Source organism: Danio aesculapii, chromosome 11 (genome assembly GCF_903798145.1).
Source record: "Danio aesculapii chromosome 11, fDanAes4.1, whole genome shotgun sequence".
NCBI classification, from domain to species: domain Eukaryota; kingdom Metazoa; phylum Chordata; class Actinopteri; order Cypriniformes; family Danionidae; genus Danio; species Danio aesculapii.
The window spans coordinates 17,235,818-17,257,092 of record NC_079445.1 but is presented as its reverse complement, the minus strand read 5'-3'; the positions used below and the strand labels follow the sequence as shown (position 1 = coordinate 17,257,092).

Sequence of the window (21,275 nt, the reverse complement as noted above, 5' to 3'; positions counted from 1 at the left end):
GGTATTGGTGCATCCCTACTGAATTATGTTGGTAACGACAGAACTTTCGAGCATATTTGGCTGATGATTGTTATTAGAGACAAACCCCTGAATGTATTTTTTGAATCGCTGAATCACTACCCTAAAGCTCCTTCTGACAGGATCTTTTGAATCAGTGAATCGTTAACTGCAGACTCACTCCCTTGAATCAGTACCACAAGGAGTTAAATGGAAAAAGTGGCTGCCATTCCCAGGATGCATTACAAAATCAAAAGGGTCAAAAAATGGTCATGTCTTTTGGGACATAAATATCTGAGATTGGTCTGCTTTGCATTGCACAAAGTGTCTGTTATCATTCAAGACATTCATCCACGCTGAATCCTGTCAGTTCCCTTAAAATGCTGATGCTGTGCTTTCCGCTCTTGATTCACATCTTCTCTGACCTTTGTCTGATATCTCTCCTGGTGGTTTTAAGCAGAGCGTGCTTTTGGAAACCTAATTTGATATGTGCAGTCTTGTGTGAGAGACAATAAAAAAGAGGGAGAAACATCACGAGAGGAGCAGAAACTGCCAGCCTTTCCATTTTAGAGACTGGAAATATAAAGGTTATGACCTCTAACTGTTTCTCATCGTCTCTTTCTGTCTAATCCAAACCTTAAATCTGCTCCAGAATGTCTGTCGCCCCGGGCTGAATGGTGACACACACACACACACACACACACACACACACACACACACACACACACACACACACACACACACACACACACACACACACACACACACACACACACACACACGCATCAGTTCTTCATTGGTTAATGTTCTGCTCAGTTCATTTGATTGACAGCTGAAGTGGATACCCAAATAAACCCTGTCAGTGTTTGTGTCTTGTGATGTGCCTTTTGGGACCTCCTGTTAGGCACACATTAATGCTGTCCTGGCATTTGCCGGTCTATTTAGTATACTTGAAGGTTAAAATTATATCATGGAGGCAGTAATGGATGAAATAGTCACACTAAGCACTTGAATACATATTGTATCATATAACACTATTTATGATGAAGAATAGTGTTTTTCTGTTATTTCTTATACAGCACTTAATCGTGTACCAATATGAAGTGTCTCCAGTGGGGGTAGGTCTCTGTGGGGGGATAGAGTTTTGCTTAATAATTCATTTCAAATGAAATATTTAATGAGAAATCCTTCCTGGTGTACCTTTCAAGTAGTACCTTGCAGTGCAAATACATTTACTGAGAGCCCACTTCACACATGTGCAAGTGCATAGGCCCCTAGAGGCCTTGGGTGGGCACTTATTAACAGGTGGACATATAATAATACACACAAAATATGTCAAAATGGTCATCTTGGTGAATTGTCACTTAAACACAAATACAGCATTTATCTCTGAGGTGACCATACAGAACTGGGAAAGTAATTGAATGCTTATCACTATATTAGATACGTGCATTTAATCTTAAAATACACTTGAAATCAAAATGTATTTGGGTGTTTCAGGTGATGTATGTAAGTTTTTGACTCTTCTAAAGCATATAAATACCATAATATGTTTGCAGATATTTAAGAAATATCCTTAGTGAACATTCTTGTTTATGTGAAAAACAATGCTGAAGTTAGATATTCTGCTTTGAAAATGTCGATTACGTGCCAAAACGACTGTCTGTCTTTTGTCTGTCATCCAATGCCAGTTTAGCCAATTATATTTCAGCACCCCGTGTTGCCTTGTTGGAAAACAGCGTAGAAAACAGCGTATTTAATTCGTTCAGTCAGAAAGGCTCTCAAAGTGTGCGTCTCTGACCGAAATGCAACTTCTGGTGGACAGTAGCAGACTCAGAAATGAGATGCAGATTCAGAGTCCCTCAAAATAAATATTGTGAATATACACATTAGGTGAGCAGGTTACATTGTAACCCTGTGTCCTAACAACATGCTATGTGACTAGATTTGCAGTGATGAGCAATTTGGCTGTTTGCACCAGAGGAAATGCAACAGAAATTTAAATAAAGCCATTCAGAAGCACAGAATAGTGCACTTACTGCACTCCAATGAAATGGTAAGGTTTATAATCTAATTAATACATATTAAACCTCTTTAACATTAATAAATGTACGTGCTGAATCACTGATATGTTCTGGCTTGCACAGTCACAGTTCTAAAGTTCAATTTTAAATGGTTTATTTTATTTTCAAGATCTGAGGTAAACTATCTGCTGCTGCTTTCAGTAGTATGGCTATAAATGTCACATAAACTTGCAATTAAACTCACATTAGTCAGTTTGTCTTGTTGTTCAGCTGCAAGAAATAGAAGCCGTTTCTAAAATATAAATTTCAGGTGTTGGTTAAGTCAAAAACTCCTTTTTTATGCAATATATTCCTTCTATCGTGTGATGTTGCTTTTATTTAGAATCCGAATTAATCAGCCTTTAGGCTCGATAGTCAGGCTCGCTCCTCTTGGTGTCATCAATCTGGCAAACTGCCAACCCAGGCTCATTCTAAAAACATACATTTCTATATACATTTCAGGAGAGCGCCAAATACATCCCAGGAGCTACGTTTTTTTGCAGCTTTTGTTTTCGCGAATCCACCAGAGGCTGCTGTGTATGCTTTTTCAAATCTTAAATTTTTCTCGCGAGTGCCATTCGTGCCTGCTGTTTCTGCGTAAATCGACCAGAGCCGCTGTCGACTGACTAAATGACTGACCGATCAACTGACCCACCCTCTTCCTTCCCTAAAACCAACCAATAGTGCTTTCAAAAGCACCAGTTGACCCGCCCACCCACTTCCCTAAACCCAGCCAACAGTTTTAAAAAGCAATCCAGAAATAAAAAAGCCCTCGCCTGATTTTTACCACGTTTTCAGATTTTACCACATTCTCACTGTTATTTACTTGTTTATTTAATTTTTTTGGCTTCCGCTTTTGTCTTACCAATTTTTTGGAACCGTTCTTGATCTGAGTTGAACCCCGTCATCATGGTAAACTCCTCTCTGCATTTCAAATCCACCGACGTACACGGTGAGCTACTGGACAAACTTGCAACAGCGGGAAAGCGATCCATATGGAGGTCACCATACCAGCCCATATCATTCGTTTTAAAGACGAAATGCAGCCATACATACTTTATTATTACTTTATTACATACTTTATAATACTTTCTTATTTTGAATCAGGAGTGCAATACCTAGTTAGACCACTGGGTGTCAAACTTACATACTGCACTTTTAATATCAGTTTGTTATAGGTGTGATGTTATCTGTAAGCTTTTATGCTTTAAGACTAAGGAAAATTTAGCACTTGGAGGATTTAAGCAAAAATTGTAATCAAATGCATTGTAGAATCTGAAGCATCACATCTTCTACACTATAAATAGAATGCTTAAGCATTAATGGATATCAGTCACTTGCCTATAGACACTTACTATAGTTTTTATGGTTACTGGCACATAATGTGTCCAAAATCAGGCTTTGCATCAGTGCGACACAAAAATGTAATTTTTTTTGATGATAAAAAAGCCATTTTTATTTTACATTTGGGAGTCATTTCATCAGTAGTTTAAAAAATAATACAAAACTGACATTTTACGTGCACAACCATACATCCAGAGAAACAAATCAAATGGTTTCTTTAAATTTTCAGTTTATTTTCATAGCTGTGGATGCTGTTATAACCAGCATTATCATCATCCGTTTTTATCATTGAATTTGAGTGTTTGTGTTCATTTTTTTATCTCTTCATTTTGGTTTTCTCCTCTCTGCAAGAGCAAACACTGCTATAAGGCTCTGAAATGAAATCAAACCCAGCACTGAAAGATGTTCCTCCTACACCAGTCTGTGCTGAGACCAGCTATTGCTCATCACTTCTCAAGAGATGTATAAACAAACACAGAATGAAAGAAAGACAGGAAGAAGCAAAGAAAATCCCGAAAATTCTTGCTTAGTCAATCTAAGACTAATGTTGATGTTAAACCCTCTTTAAAATTCTCTTAAACCCAGGATGATAATAATCATAATAACTTTAAAATATTAATCAATAAATCCATTAATGGGCATCACGGTGGCGCAGTTGGTAGCACGATTGCCTCACAGCAAAAAGGTTGTTGGTTCGAGCCTTGGCTGGATCAATTGGCATTTCTGTGTGGAGTTTGCTTGTTCTCCCCGTGTTCTCGTGGGTTTCCTCCACAAGTCCAAAGACATATGGTATAGGTGAATTGTTAAGCTAAATTGTCCGTAGTGTATGTGTGTATGGATGTTTCCCAGTGATGGGTTGCAGCTGGAAGGGCATCCATTGCATAAAACATATGCTGGGTAAGTTGGCAGTTCATTCCATTGTGGCAACCCCTGATTAATAAAGGAACTAAACCAAAAGAAAATTAACAAATGAATGAATCCATTAACAAAATAAAATTGTTGTTTTATATTTTTCACACAAATGTCACGTTTATCATCCATTTACTAAACTGAAAAAATTCATAGCCAATTTTTATTCAGAAATTACTGGTAAATTTTACAAACTGAATGAAATAGGAAATTTTCAAGTAAAAAAAAGAAACAAAATGTTTTTTAAAGCATGCCTTATTATGTCACATCAGAATATGGGATGTAAATGAAAAAAAAGACGGTTTCACAACTTTTAAGAATTAAATCATACACATTTTAAAAAAATGATTAATACATTTTTTTCTTTTTTTTTTGCTTATCTGTGTTTATGTAGTTTTAGTTATTTTAGTTTTAACTAGGTGAAAAAAGCATTGATTAAATAAAATTGCAGTTTTAGAAAAATAAAATATAGCAATTTTTGCAGACAGAAAAACAAAGAACAGACAGGAAAACCCATCATGTAACAATAATCTGTGCAAAATGTAAAATAAAGCATGAAACAAGGAATAAATGACAACATTCAAGACATACTGTAGGCCCACACGGAATCTGTACACGCAGAAATCTGCAGATTTCCACAGATTTTTAGCTCATCATTGAGTCTATTTATTTACTTGTGTAAATATGTGTGAATTAATATTTATTCCGTTTTTTTTATTAATTTCAGTAATATTATTGACAAATATGAAAATGTTCATATGATTTATTTACAATACAGTTTGTAAAGCCATATTTTTGTCTTTTAGTCGATATGTTATATAAGAGACTTGCTTTGTTTACCAATTAAGTTGATCTAATTAGATTTGCATTGTAAACATTTCATAAAAGTTAAAAAGGTAATATTTTCTATTTCATATATTAAGTTTTTAGTAGTTTAGTTTTAGTTTTTACTCCCAATATCATTCCTCTTAAATCTGCAGATTTTTTTAGCAGAAATAGCAAGAAAATTTCGCAGATTCTGTCTGACCCTACATATGACCTGCAAAAATATACAGCAATGGATGTAAAAAGAAAGGGAGAGGCTGTGTTTGAAACCGCATACTTCCATACTATATAGTACGCTAAAATGTATGCGAGCTGAGTAGTATGTCCGAATTCATAGAATTTGAAAAACAGTATGTGAGAAGTACCTGGATTATCTACTATTTCCACTTGACCATGACAAAATGGCTTATGTAGTACATTCAAATTCCATTCTTAATGCTCACGTTCCTACTGTATAGAACTTACTTTTCTAACGGCCGAGTAGTACGTTTAAATTCAAATGCAGAACCTAATGAGTAGTAGGTGGTTTCAGACACAGCCAGAGCTTTCTCTCTCAAGTGTTCAGAAATTAGACACCATTGTTAGTCTTTATGTTGTGTTAGAAAAAAAAGACTGGATCCCACATTTTGAGGTGGTTCCCAGTGTGGGAAGTCTAATTTCCAAATGTAAAGTGGAGGTGAATCCAAGAAGCCAGTCAGAAAAAAGCGGCCTATATAACATTAAATAGCAGTAATTTTAATCCATTTCAGTTGGTTTATTTTATTTCTAGCGTTTTCATGGTTATAGTTTTAACTCTAATAACCTTTCTACCCATCAAATTGAATTATTTCTTCAGAATACACTATATTTACGTGTTCCCTCAATCATGTGATTGTAATATTATGCTTAGTCCATTTACATTAAAAAAGCGAAAAAACAAATGATTTTAACATGTGATGGAGTCATTTTGGTATCATATTCATTTTCTTCTCCCACTCTGTCCAAAATGAGAGTGAACGCATTGATTTAAGAGGAAAATTGATTGTGATACATGAGTGTCTTACCATCCTGTACCCCTCGGCAGTCCAAAAAGGTCCTGTCGTTGATGTCTTTTCCTTCCCCTCTCAGATTTCATTACGCATTTCTTAATGCCTTTTTATGCATGCGCTTTCTCTCTTTGCCCTCCTCAGAATATTTTGAGGTTTTCCACACTCTGTGCTTAGTCAAAGATGTCTATGTGGGTCACAAATTGTTTTCCCACTTAAGCAAGGATAGAGTGGGTTTGTTAACTGGCGGGTCGAGCTGTTTCATTCATTGAGTGTGGAAACAGATCTCGCTCTGTTTTTCTCTCAAATCCCAGAATCCATCTCTCTTGGGATGCCCCTATTGATTGATAACTTCAATTAGTGATGATGTGAGATGGAATAAGTTACGTGCTGCTTTTCCACTTTATTTTAATAAAACACTTTCAGTTTGGCCATGACATATTTTGTTTTCAGATGTCATTATAGAGTTTTTAAGGTATAGTTGTAATGTATTGGTAAAAAATGCTGTTAATGATTTATTTTTCAGCAGAACATTAAAAAGGATTTTTAGCTGAGCCTGTGATCTTTGGTGATGCATAAAATGCTATGGTTATTGGTACTTTGAGAGTAAAAAAAACAGAAACAAATCAATTCCAATGACTCCAGACGATACGTCTTTTGACGCAATAGATTTTTTATGTGCATGTGGCATTTAAACTGGCATTTCCACTACATTTCAGCAGAAGAGGGAAAACAGCATATTTCTATCATTACATTGAGTTTAAAGATAAAATAAATACATTCATGCTGGTAGAAAATCCATCAGTATTCAGAAGAGAATAAGATATATATGAAAATATAGTTGTGTATATGTTGGACAAATTACTATGGCATTTGTATAAACAACATAGGTCTACTATCCATGCTAGGTGTGTAAACATCTTAGTGAGTTTAATCTCTCATTTGGAATAGATACAGTTGTTTTTTTAGAATTGTAACCAAATGTTAAATTGTTAACATCTAAATAAGAGATTGTATTAGGAGTGGGAATCTTAGGCACTCGCAATTCGATCTAGTATTGATACTGGGAGTCACATTCTTATTCCAAAAACATTCTTGACCTACATTTCTTCCCATTTCTTCTTCTGTGCGAATACATATTTACAACTTTACGTAACTCAAATTGGAGTTTCTACACAGTTCCTATTCCACAAGAGAGCATGACAATTTTTCAAGAACTTCAAAGCAAATGAATAAATAAAAAATAATATTTCATATTCATTTATCAGTTTGATTGATGTAAGTTGAGATGACTAAAAAGGTTGAGTTCAATTTTTTATAACTTTAAAGTTATAAAACTGATTCCTGTGACGCTCCAGAGACAGACGAGTCTTCGCTGAGGCCAGCTTCCAGCCTCCGCCGCTGAGACTGCAGCTCTGCATAAGACGTTTGGTCAGCGGAGAAATTAAAATGGTCGTGCCCAACTGAGCCTGGTTTCTCTCAAGCTGTTTTAGTGAAGTTTTTTTTCCCTCTCCGCTGTTGCCACTGGCTTGCATGATTTGGGATCTGTAGAGCTGCGCATCGTTGCATTTGCTCTTCAGTGTTTGGACTCTCAGTAGTGATTTTTAAACCACACTGGACTGAGCTAAACTGAACTGAATTTAAACACTAAAAACTGAACTACACTGATCCAATTTACTATGACCTTTCATGTGAAGCTGCTTTGACACAATCTACATTGTAAAAGTGCTATACAAATAAAGGTGAATTGAATTTAATTGAATTATAATTTTAATTTAAATTGAAACCTGATGAATCTATTAAAATAAGTTAGTAACATAAACTTTTTTTTCTCATTATCACATATTTTTATAGTGTAGTTCAAAATTTCTAGTCCACAATGCACTTGTTTACAACACTGTGTAATAACGCAGTAATATTCATGCTGGTATGACTTTCATTCACTGCCCACATTTGCAAAGCACAAGCAGCAGTCTTCCACTCATCTGTAATGTAATGATGTAATGGTGGCGTATGACACCATTTTCCACCCTGACGCTAGTCTTAGTTTGGCTATCTTTGTCCAAATGAAGCAACCCAGGCTCCTTTTACAAACATGTCGCTATATATATATATTTCTGAAGAATGCAAAATACATCCCAGGAGGTAAATTTTTTTTTGCTCTTTTTTTTTCATAAATCCATCAGAAAACGATGTGTACGCTTTTTCAGATCTCAAATTCCTCTCGTGATTGCCATTCCTGCCTGCTCTTCTCGTGTAAATCCACCAGAGGCTGCTGTCATCTGACTGACTTACTGACCGATCAACTGACCCATCCACCTCCTTCCCTAAACCCAACCGATAGTGGTTTCAAAAGCAATCCAGAAAAAGCCCTCGCGGCAGCCAAATTTTTACATTTTCAGAGTTTACCACATTCTCACCCTGTTATTTACTTGTTTATTATATTTTTGGGGTTTTGTTTTTATCTTACCTGCATTCTGGAACCATTCTTCGCTAGACTCGAACCCCGTCGTCATAGTCAACTCCTCTCTGCGTCTCAAGTCCTCCAACGTACGCGGTAAGCCACTGGACAATCTAGTAACAGCCGGAAAGACGTCCATACAGAGGTGGTAAGCGGTCAGCTGATAAGCGCTAAAAGGAACGGTAAATTACCACCCCGTAGCATTCGTTTTAAAGATTAAATGCAGCCATACGTACTTCTGGCTACATAATTCGCAAAAGAAATGTATATAGGGGGATGAATAAGCCTATGTTGATATAAAGTAAAAGCGACAGCATATGTACGTGCGTCTGCTAACACTTATTATTATTTTCATTTCTTGTGATCATGCAGTCCAGCACCCCTTGAATCTAATTTGAAGACAGAATCAATTCTGAACTTTTCAGAATTGGATAACAATGTCAGAAATGGATCAAGCCTATTGGATCAGAAATGAAATGTGATGCATCAATGAATAAATTTTCTTCTCCCACCCCTAACTTGTCATAAATCTGTCATAAACATGAATGTCATGATGCGATTATAATTGTGTCATACGTTTTTTTCTGATTATTTTTGTCTGTAAAACAGATTGAATTTGTCGTTAACATTTCTCATCTAAAGTGTCAGGACAATAATTTCTGTCAAATTAATATTTAATGAAATTATAAGGACAAATTCAATTTATACCACTGTCGTTGAGGTCAAGAAAAAAAAGGATTGTTTGTACTTCATCTCATGTGTCAAGTAAACATACTTGATGCACTTTCTGCAGTTATATGTCTTTACTTGAGGCATGTGTCACTAAAATACAAAGAAAATTGTTATATGATTGGGGCTTGACGAATCATGGAAGGATGCACAGAAGACTCAATCAAGGAGCGTTGTTTTTTGAAAAGCCTGTATTTCAGTCCATCCATGCTAAAATGCACTAATAGCAAAAGTTTTTTAAACAGAAACTCACTCATGTGAACATGGCATAAATTAACATCAGTAAAAACAAATTTGTGTGAACTAGCCCTTGTAAATGCCTCTGGTGGTTTTCCAGACACATGCGATACACAAAACCCATTCTGAGCATGAAGTACACCTAGTAACAAGCAGAATGCAAATTTGTGCAAATATGTGAGTCAGGAGACAACAGGCGATTATTGAGGTGCTCCGTCTCGCATCATATGACCAACCACACTTAAACTGCACATAAAAAGCTTCCATTCAGAGCAGGTTGCCTGGTGCCGAGCTAACATATAATTACATTAAAGAGTCGTGCAAGCAGCCGGGAATTTTTACCGCTCCAAGTCTTGGCATACACTCATTCTTCTAACATTTAGAGATAATGTCAGACTAGAATGTTGCTTATAGGGGCATATTATGTGCATATATTTATAAATTGTGGCAAGAGCAAGCTTGATGGGATGCAGAAATGGGGAGTGTATGGGAATGTGGAGAATGCCAATTTGTCTCAAGTCTCTGGACTGAATGTGATATAATGTTACTTAAAATCTGTATATAATATACTGCTGTGATTGGGGTTGGCAGAGTTTTTACTGTCGCAGTTTATCATTTTTAATGATAAATTAGTTAAATGTGGCAGCAAAAACCTTGAATCAATCAATAGTTTTTAATGAATTCCTCCTTAATGCTGAATAAACATTTTAATTTATGTAAAAATATATATTTTGATAATTAAACATTACTCTTTGTTAACTTTATATTACTTTTGATCACTTTGTTTACCAGTACATTAAAAAGTATCTTAATTGAGTTTAAAGAGGTTAAACTGCTGTGGATTGTGAGATTTATTTATAATTATTAGTTTTAAGTAAATAATTTCAAAGTCATGATGAATGTATTGCCACAGACTGTGACTTTAGCTTCAAATTAAAAATGATAAAATTATAGTAGTTCAATTTTAGATTTCAGTTTTAGTTTTACATTTTTATATATGGGTCAAACTACTTCGCATGCAATTTTATCTGAATCAAATGTGTATGTGGGAATCAATTAAAGTTACAAATGTGATTTTATATTCATAGAACACATGAAGACAATATAAATGCAAGTAAAGTGTAGAGTAAAATAAAATGTAAAAATACAGGTAAAAAAAAGCATTCAACTGAAAAATTAAACAACATATTTATTTTAACTTGTACTTATTAAACTATATGGTAACATTTTACTTGAAGGGGGTTCCTAAGACTGTCATAAAACCTTTATAATCATATGAACAGGATTCTATGCATGCTTATGACAACTGTCGTTGCCATTAGCTCAGTTATGTCATTTTAAATGCAAAGATGACATTGTTGGAGATGTCTCAGTTATGACAACTTGGAATTACCAAGACAACATAACTTGTCATAAATCTGTCATAAACATGATTGTCACTCATGAGTGGGGATGTAATGATTCACCAGACTCATGATTCAATACGATTCACGATACTAATCTTACGATTCACGATTAATAAAATGATCTAAAACAAATTTAAGATGAAGAGCCCTTTAATTTTTTTCTTAAATGCTGCACATTTTTGCAAAACAATATATTTTCTGCCATAGCTAATTTGGTGTTTTAAAAACAAATAAATTCCAAAAATAAAAGAGAATTTTAAAAAAAGATGAAAGAAGAAAACTGTGCTGGGATTTTACATTTTTAAAAAGAAATATCAGCATATCTATGAGGTCTTTGCACATTTATAATGTCCCCTGCTGAAAAACACTCTTTCACTCAGGACTGAGATGGCTGGTGTGAAGAGGATAGCCTTTCCTAATCCAGAGAGCAGTGTGTACCGAGATGGCCAATAGGCCCTCTGCTCCAGGCGACTGGCCAATGGCACAAAAATTTATTATAAAATTATTAATTATATAGTAGGATAGAGACAGGAGTTGAACATGATTATGAAGGTGAATAATCAATATTACTTGTATAATTAATTAGTGTAAGTATCAGTGTTTTACACTTAAGAGGTCATCTTGAACATTTTTAAATATTTAATCATAATAAGCAAATTATTAAAATATGCATGAACTAATTTGAAAAGGAGAGGGTGAAAATAATCTGATACCTGGTTCTGTCACAGCACAACTTTCTTTTACAGTCTGAAAAACATCTTCACACTTTCGCTATGAAAACACTGATGCACCGTGTGATCTCCATAGCACTAATCGGAGCAAGCAGAGCTACAAATCATCCGGTCCGCGGGGTTTGGCTTATTAATTAATTAATTGGCTTATTTTTTATTTTTTTTTTGCGTATAGATGTCTGTGACAGTAGTTTTTCACTGTGCTGATGGTTTATGTGCATCATATTCGTTGTTCTGTTAGTGTAAGTAAACATCTTTTCACAGTATTTGCACACAGTTTGTGTTTTGTCTGGCACACTTCACCGCTGTCGTTTTACTCTGTCGCCTCACATCTTGCTCGCCACTGATGTGCAGGTAAAGCGAGCTTGTGCCTGTTAACATATCACCCTCTCTGTTAAAAAAATGTATCGCGATTCATTCAACATTTCTATTGATTTGAACCATCACATACAGTTAAAGTCAAAATTATTAGCTTAAGTTAGATTAATTAGGTTAACTAGGCAGGTTAGGGTAATTAGGCAATTTTAACCTTAAAATAATTTTGACCTTAAATATATATTTTTTTAAAATTAAAAACTGCTTTTATTCTAGCGAAATATAACAAATAAGACTTTCTACAGAAGAAAAAATATTATCAGACATACTGTGAAAATTTCAATGCTCTGTTAAATATCATTTGGGAAATATTTGGGGGGGCTAATAATGCAGGTAAGACTTCAATTTATTTGAATCAATTTTCAACCCACTCGCAATGTGTCATTACATCCCTACTTATGAGGCCATTATTGTGTCATGAATATGTTTCTGATCACTTTTGTCAGTGGAACAAACTGAATTTGCCTTTAAATTTATCATCAAAAGTGCCATTACCCTGTTAAATAATCAGTTGATAATCAATATTAACAGTGTCATTAATATTTGATGACACTTTAAGACACTTTCCAGCACGGAACTGAGAGAGATTCTGCAAACTGTCCTTTGTCAAATGCTAGCTATATCTTTTTTTAATTCTCTGGAACATAATTAAAATGAAATTGTAAGCACTTTTGTATTTGTGTCGTGTCCTTTGGAAGCCCAAATACATAAACAGAACAAGCTCAGTGGAAATAGCAACATTTGGACAGCATTTTAGCTTTCTCTGCTGTAACATTACTGCACCTCTGGTCACGGGCCGTTGCTGCTCATGGTGTATATGCGTGGCGAATGCGCGTAACCGAAAGCCTTTGTGAACTCACTAGCCTGGATGTATTTTTTGTAGTTCCCAAACTTTGTTCGCTGTAGACTTTGCTAAGCTAACTCTGTTAAAGCCAATGTCTCCCTACACATTGAACTTTGAGCGTATCACATTCAGAGAAGTTGTTTATGTTCACACAGCTACATTACACATCAACTAAAGTTTAAAATATACTGTACTGGACCACTCCTTTAAATACAGATTTTTAAATATCATCAAATAATTTTGTTTCAAATTTGGCCTAAAGATTTTTTTTTGTATACAAACTATTATATTACACTGAATGACGCTTTATGTATATCATGCAAAAAAGTATAATATTCATAATTTTGGGGGTTCAGAAAAGCACTTGCTCAGGACACATTCAAATAAACAGAAGAATAAAAAACAACATAAAACTGTATAATAGTTTTGTTGTGTTGCTGCTCAAAACCCCCCTTTTTTTCTCTTTTCGGGTAACATGTTGCATGCTTCCGGTACAGATTGGCGAGCTCCAGAAGGTTGTGTAAAACATCTAAAAAATGCATTGCACTTTTGGTCTTTTGATCAGATTGTGTCCTTTTTTCAGCTAAGAGGTGATTTTAATCATCTGGGCTGCCGAACTGTGATTGGCAGAGGGATTGATGACTCATGTTGGGGGACGAGGGAGAGCGTTTAGTGGGTGGAGGAAACTGGGAGCCAATTTGAGTGTGAGGAAGCAGATTTGCCACCTCTCAGCACTGCATGTTCTCCTTTCAGCCTCTTTCTCTCTGTCTTTCCTCATTGCTTGTTCCTCCTCTCCATCAGCTCTTGTTTTTAATGGTTTTAGTGGAGTGAATGAGTAAAAAAAACACGGTCTCTGGCGCAACGATTAGCTCCAAACATTTGTCTTTCACTTGCTCATCTCATTTGTCCAGCTCTCTACTGTCAAACTTGCTGCACATTTTCCAGTTAAGGAAGGACCGGGAGGTTTTACTGAGGCCTGTTATTAAAAGAGACTATTAACGTGAAGGTGAACGACTTTTAAACTCTCCTCAGAAACCTAGCGGCGAAAGGAAAAGGTAAGTACCTCTTAAGATTGAAGTTTAGTGTGTTTCATTTGCTTAACTGACATTGTATGGCAAGCTGTTTTATTATCAAATTTACTAGTATCTGTCTTCATTATACTTTTTAGTAAATACTGCTATCTTTTTCATACTTAATCATTGGCTACTAATAGTATCAGATGCTAGTACTTGTTTGTTAGATATTTGTTAATATTTATTGATCACTAGTACTTATTTTAATACTGAAAAGTACAGAGTTTGTATAATTGTTGTAACTCCTTTGAAAAGTGTTTGAAATAGTTTTTGGATAAAGTGGTTAAAACTGCATGAAAATTGAATTATGGTTGGTTAATAGATAGTAATAAATTACTATTTAATTAAAATAAAGTAAATCTTTTTTCTTTTTTTTTACATAAAATGAAAAATCTGGAGTCTGCATATGTGCCTGTAGCATGATCAGCTGTTTTTCTTCATCTGTGCCCTTTGCTTAAGCAGTGGGTGAAGACAAAATTCACAGAGATAGTTGCTTTGTGTATGACCAATGCATGACATTGAAATAAATATAAATTTAGGATGAAAGATCACACAAGATGTGAGTAAATTGCATTTAAGATGATAAATGAGAGGAATTCAATGTTGGGCTTGGGGCAAAGATGGCATTTTTGTTAGTATACTCTACCGTCGAGTAATAAAGCAAATGACATCTGATATAATGTGATGAAGTATGTAGTATGTAGTTTGCCACACTTGTTAAGAGCTGAAAAGTTTGAAATTGCATCTGAAAGTGCTTGAAAATACTTAAATTTGACTTTTAAAATGTGTAAGAATCATGAGAGTAACTAATCTAACTATCTGTTACTAAAAATGAGTATTTATTGAATAAGTACAAGTAGAGCTGGGCGATATTGCAAAAAAAATTATCATGATGTCATGTTTCATATCATTCGATATAGATAATTGTTTAATATTTTTAAAAAATGCTTTAGGAATATTAGGATTTTTTTTAATTTATTTAACAAGTTTATTATAACTTACAAACATTACTAAGGCAAATAGTTTTAATAGTCTATTATCTAGTATATTGATATTTTGTCAATATCGATAAAACTTATTGATATTGACAATGGTGTTCGGTCAATAAATATCGATACCAATTTTAACACCCAGCCCTAAGTACAAGTATCTAATAAATATTAGCAAGTATCTAATACATGGTCTGATACAGAAGTATCTAATACACTTAGTATATGGGTGATTCAAAAAAAATACCACAACTGTGAAAATTAGTATTTAATCAAAGAAACATGATGGAATCTTGGGTTATTAATCAATGTGAAGAGTACTTAACAAATTTTTTTTCAGTAGAAAACAAGTTCATAAATGTTCCTGACCCCCTTCAGACACTCGAGTGACATCAAGCTGACAGTTGTGGTATTCTTTTTGAATCACCCTATATATATATATATATATATATATATATATATATATATATATATATATATATATATATATATATACAGTATTAAATATTAAAACAGCTTGCCATAGAAACAAAGATGGTTTGTCAGACTTACAGACTTAATAACAGAATGGTGATTATTTTGTGAGAATATCACTGTTTTATGGCTGCATCACAAGTAAATGTGTCTTGAATGCAACCCATATGATTAACAGACCAGGCAAACTGCAGAGAGCTAAAGAAATCCACAACCTCTTGTCATCTCAGCTGTTGAGATTTAAGCAGACTGACAGCACACAAATCTTAAAGTATCTCACAGCTGTGCGACATGCCTCTCGCTTTATTTTTACCCTCCACTGTTGTTTTATTGGTCTACAGTAGTGGTGGGGCAGGTCAACATATAGTCTGGACAGTATAGGAATGTATGCTGCTACATACTGTACATGTTTATCAACTTTGTTTGCTAGATCCTCAAAGTTCAGGGTCACTGTCCTTGCTGCTTGTAATTCTGAGACAGGAAATATAGGCTGTATATTATCTTATTGTCTAGCGTTGAGGCAGTTTATCTCTGTTGCGCATCTGGATGGAACTGTAAATCATGATTCTGTGAAGACCTGCTGTTGTCTTTATGGCGTGTGTGTGATGACTGTGCATTGGGCACAGATTTATCGTGCCACCCTTGTCATTCTGCACACGCCCAGAAGGGTGTTTCCTGTCACGTACGATGTGGTCACCTGGCACTTCAACTTATAAGTGCACAATTTCTTAGAATAATGCTAATGTGTATGTTGGTTTCAAATTGTTTTGAAGGTAATCTATTTTCAACAAAGTTTTTATTTACATATAGAAGTCAACATAATAAAATAGTGTTTGAATGTTGTAATAGTATATCTTAAAGGCCCAATTCACCCAAAACTGAAAATGGGTTTTCAAACCACTTCAGGGTGACTATATAGTGAGTAAATTCAAGTTTTTGGGTGAACTATTACTTTAAGTGATTAAAAATGAAGGGAAATAACCCTGTAAATGCCAGTGCACAATAGGGCGTGATTTTTTTTGCTTACATTTATCACTGACGTTTAACACCTCATGACTAAACAAAGGCCGCCAATGTACGCATTCACATTAAACGCCAGCGGAAAAGCATAATAAAAAATGCCTCAGTCTTTTTTTTAAGTGCTATTTCACAGTCTCTACTTATTCTGTGTAACAAGTGAGTGTCAGAAGCATAAAGTTGCGCAGCACCACCTTGTGCACTAGGGTCATTCATTAAGAGCAATCTAAAGTCTGCTCATTTTGCTCATCGCCAGTAAAAATTGCTTAGGTATAAATACTAAAAACATTTCCAAAAGCGCTGAACAGGTAAAAATTGTCCTGGTGGTTATAAGCCTTAAGACAGCTATTCATCTTTGGAACATAAAATTATTTGTTTTGTATTAAATCTGATAGATAGATTGTCATAGATCTAAATTATAGCACAGAAGGACGAACTAATACATTTTTATATGAAAAAAAAAATACATTTAAAATCTTTTGTTATAATGGGCAACGCAGTGGGTAGGACGATTACCTCACAGCAAGAAGGTTGCTGGTTTGAGCCCCGGCTGGGTCAGTTGGCATTTCTGTGTGGAGTTTGCATGTTCTCCCTGTGTTCGCGTGGGTTTCCTCTGGGTGCCTCGGTTTCCCCCACAGTCCAAAGACGTGCGCTATAGGTGATTTGAATGAGCTAAATTGTCCGTAGTACGAGTGTGTGAAAGAGAGTGAATGGGTGTTTCCCAGTGTTGGGTTGTGGCTGGAAGGGCATCTGCTGCGTAAAGCATATGCTGGATAAGTTGGCGGTTTATCCCGCTGTGGTGAGCCCCAATTAATAAGGGAACAAGCCTAAAACAAAAGGAATGAATGAATGAATTTAAAAAATATACAGAAATTAAATAAAAATTATTATCATTATTAAGTAGGATATTGTTTATTTATTTATTATTTATTTATTTATTAAAGTCTACTTTTACAATTTGACACATTCAAACCACTGCAGAAATGTTCTAACCAACAGGCTCATGTCATATACAGTACAGATCTTTAATAAATAACCTACTATACATTAAAAGCATTACCGTTTTCACAGGCTTTGGAGATGTAACATAAATTCTGCTTTTAAATAATAGGTCACCTATAGCTTTCATCATGAGCCACATCTGTGTTCAAAATGGCATCAATGTTTTCAAAGTGCACTGCGAAGGGAGGGCAATTGTCAATATGAAGATAGCTAAAACTGAACTGTAAAAATACCTTGAAAGCAAATTACACCTAAGAGAGATGACTTTAATGCTTTTTTAAAAAAATAATTTCAAGTTTTAATGTTAGAATATTAAAGGATACAGCTCCAGAGGTGTAGTTGCAAGCATAGAAGTTTGCGACAAAGTTTGCGAATGTTCATTGGAATGATGGATTTGGGAAACACCAAATCAATAAACTATGTTTGTAACGACGGAACTTACGACCTTAGTTGGCTAACAATAGTTTAAACTAAATCTGATTAATTGACACCATTTAAATTGAAACATTTATTTTCAGTTAGCCTTTTTTGTAGCTTAACAATAAAACAAACCAATAAAAAGTTACATACAATTTGAAATGACAATTTCTAAACCATCCCCATCATTCTGCCTCTCTTCTCAGATGGGATGGCAAGCCAAATCAATGGTTGCCATGTGCCAACTTTTGGGCACCTCTGGTGTAGACCAAAAAACTGCTTCCGCATGATGTCCACAACATGAACCAACTACCAAAATAAAGCAGTTCTCAGCCAATTAAAACCATAGGCTGGCATTATATAAATATATTACTGATCTATCTTATCTAATAAATTATGATCTATGATAATTATGATCTGTTAAACTGGTAAAAACAAGGAAAACTGAAATTGATTATGACTCATTTCAGCAATTGATAATAGATGCGTTCTTATAGGAGTCAATATGATCTTTAAAACTTCACAACAGCTACATATTTAAAAGGGAATAATGGAGCAAAATAGATTAATGGATTAAAAACTATATTCCCATTCCATTCCTCGTACTTTCATGTGCAATAAAAACAACATTCTTGTCTTATTTTTCTCATTTACTTCCTTATCTTAGTCTTTATATTTCTCTCTGGCCTTGGCATCTTTTGTGACACTAGCAGCATGAGTGAACACACTGTGGTCTGAAGATAAGTCCAGAGACTAGTCAGTGAATGAGAAGTCTAGCCGTATTTAAAGAAGAGTGATTATGAGCTGAATGCGCAGATAGGAAAAGCCATGTTGAGAGGTGGCGAGGATAAAGCTCTGAGTCTACCTTTATGCACACTGCAGGCTGTGAATGTGGCCATTGATTTCTTTTTTTTTTTCGGGTGCGTAGGTGCCTCCTAAACATCACACGCTCACAATATTTCCTCTCTCCTGCTGCTTGCTCTATTTCCTGCTTTCCCAGTCACAGCCAATCAAAACTCAGCATGCAGGACTCCAGGAGATCTGAGTTCGTCACCCAGACGGCAGTCGAGTCATGGATCAGTGATTCATAATGGCCCTCTTTAATACCCCATACGTGTATAAACACACTATATTAAAGCGTCGTTAAACAAAGGGTCATGAGTCTGGTTCATTTAAAGGGGCCACATCAGATTTTTTGTTTAATCAACTGAAAGAAAACAGTGAGTAAAATTTACTTAATTCATCTTTGCTTATTTTTCCATTCATTTTTTTAAAGAATTAAGCGTAAGTTATGTAAAACTACATAAGCTATAAAATAGGTTGTTTTCAATCACGTGGTTTTGGTGACGCACGAAATTCAGACGGAGGGCAGGAAGTAAAAAACTGAATGGGAGACAAAGAAAAGTCTGTATTTTTGCGATTTATATCATATATCAAAGGAGATATAAATAGAAAATAACCGCATATGTTGGGCAAGATCCTTATATCATGAAGAGTGCTGAGTTTTCTACTGAACTAAAATTCATTTGTCTGTCATCGAGGCGGTAGATAACGTTACTGTATAAGCTATGTTACATGAAAAAATACTATATGAAATACTATAGTGTATGGAATTAAACTGTCTTAGTAATTATATTGTTGCTGTGGTACAACACTGTAGTAATAAACAAATTATTTAATAGGCAGTTCACAGTTTACACTATCATTACAGTATTTATTACAGTTTATCAGTTTACTATGCTACAGTATTCGGTAGCATTCATTAACAAAGAGTTGTACACATTATACACTTTACTATGTGGTTCAGTAACATGTTTATTATGAATTACTAAAGTTTTTTCCCCATGTGGATATCTTTCAGGCATCAAGATTTAACTCAGGAAAGCATACAAAAGCATGGACGCATAGTCTAAATTATTATTTATTTATTTTTGTAAGAAGAATAATAAATTTACCATAAACAAACATTTACCTGTGCATCTCAATGTTAAAATTATGTTGTTTATTCCACTAAAACGCCAGTAAAGACTTAGATTATTACAAAACAAGACAGAGATTTCATTGCAGCGATTACAAATACAAACACTACTGCACTTGTATCTTATTATATTTAACTCATTAACAAATTTATACACATAGCTAGGCCTGTATAAAATCGTCAAACGAATTATCTCATTCAAAAACAATTGTACGCATGAATGTATTGAAATATGTTTATTCCATGCCGCCTTTTCTTCCATTTTTTTTCAGCCAGTTTCTTGAACTTTCTCCCCTTTATGAGCAAAAACTTTTGGAAGTCTATAAAAGCGGTTCGGCATTTCTTATTTTGGCCGATTTAAACAATTATAAACAACATAAAACAGAAATATTCTGACGTTCTGATAGCGATTCTTATGCAGAAGAATCACTTCCTGCCCTCCATCCAAATTTCGCGCATCATCAATAACATCATCTGCTTCATGTGAAAACAACCTATTGTCTAATTTGGTCAATTTGTACGAGTTCAGCATGATTTTTAAAAGGAGTTGTGGCACCAAACCTGACCCCTAAACCCAACTGTCATTGGGGGATAATCATTGCAAAATCGTTGATATATTGATAAGTGATAATTATGTTATTCTGTAAAACATTTTACATTGCCTTAAAAAAACTGTATTCCATGTTGACTTCACTTTCAGGTTTACATTTGCTAAACACAGTTTTCCAAGTTTTTGTGTATGCTTTGCAAATTTACATTCACCATTCTGACGCAATTGGTGGGCTTAACAGTGATCTCCCCTTATTGACTATTTAGATATTTAGTCAATATTTTGATGAGTGTGCTTTTGTGCTTGTACCTCAACTGGGTAATGCCTGAACAATTGTATGCAATTGTTAGATCACAGCAATGACAGAATTTTTTTGCGAGTAAGGATTTTATATAATTCTGTAAACTAATTTTAAAAATGTTTAAAAATAATAGATTATCAATAATATTTTCTTTTCTTTTTTTACTTTATTCATAGAAGTTTTTATGAAAACATAACACTCATAAGTGTACATCATATGTTGTACAATTATGTACAATTATCTCAGTGTTATTACATGATATCAACTAGAACATGCACCAAAACACCAGCAAGCAATACAGCAATTATACAGCAGCACCAAAAGAATCTTAGCCAGACTAATGGAATAAGAATCAAAATAGAATATTATGTAAAAAGGAAGGAGAAAAAAATCATTACAGAAAAAAAGAAATAATTACAGAGACATTTTTAAAATATACATCCAAGGAAGGGGGGCCATATTTTATCATACATCTTCTGTTTGCTAAATCTAGAGAAATGTAACCTTTCCAGCTTGAGGGCAGAAACC

At 34.6% G+C, this 21,275-nt stretch overlaps 1 protein-coding gene across 2 annotated transcripts in view; it reads left to right on the top strand.

Annotated features, from left to right (window-relative positions):
• Positions 1–21,275, top strand: part of prickle2b (prickle homolog 2b) — a 174,004-nt gene that overhangs the window by 71,800 nt on the left and 80,929 nt on the right. The window contains exon 1 of one of the 2 annotated variants that reach the window (XM_056468059.1): positions 13,664–14,001. The exons of the other annotated variant lie outside the window; for it this stretch is intronic. The gene's annotated coding sequence lies outside the window, so the exon portion shown is untranslated. Of the gene's footprint in view, positions 1–13,663; positions 14,002–21,275 lie in introns of those variants that run through there. 2 annotated transcript variants of the gene reach the window in all.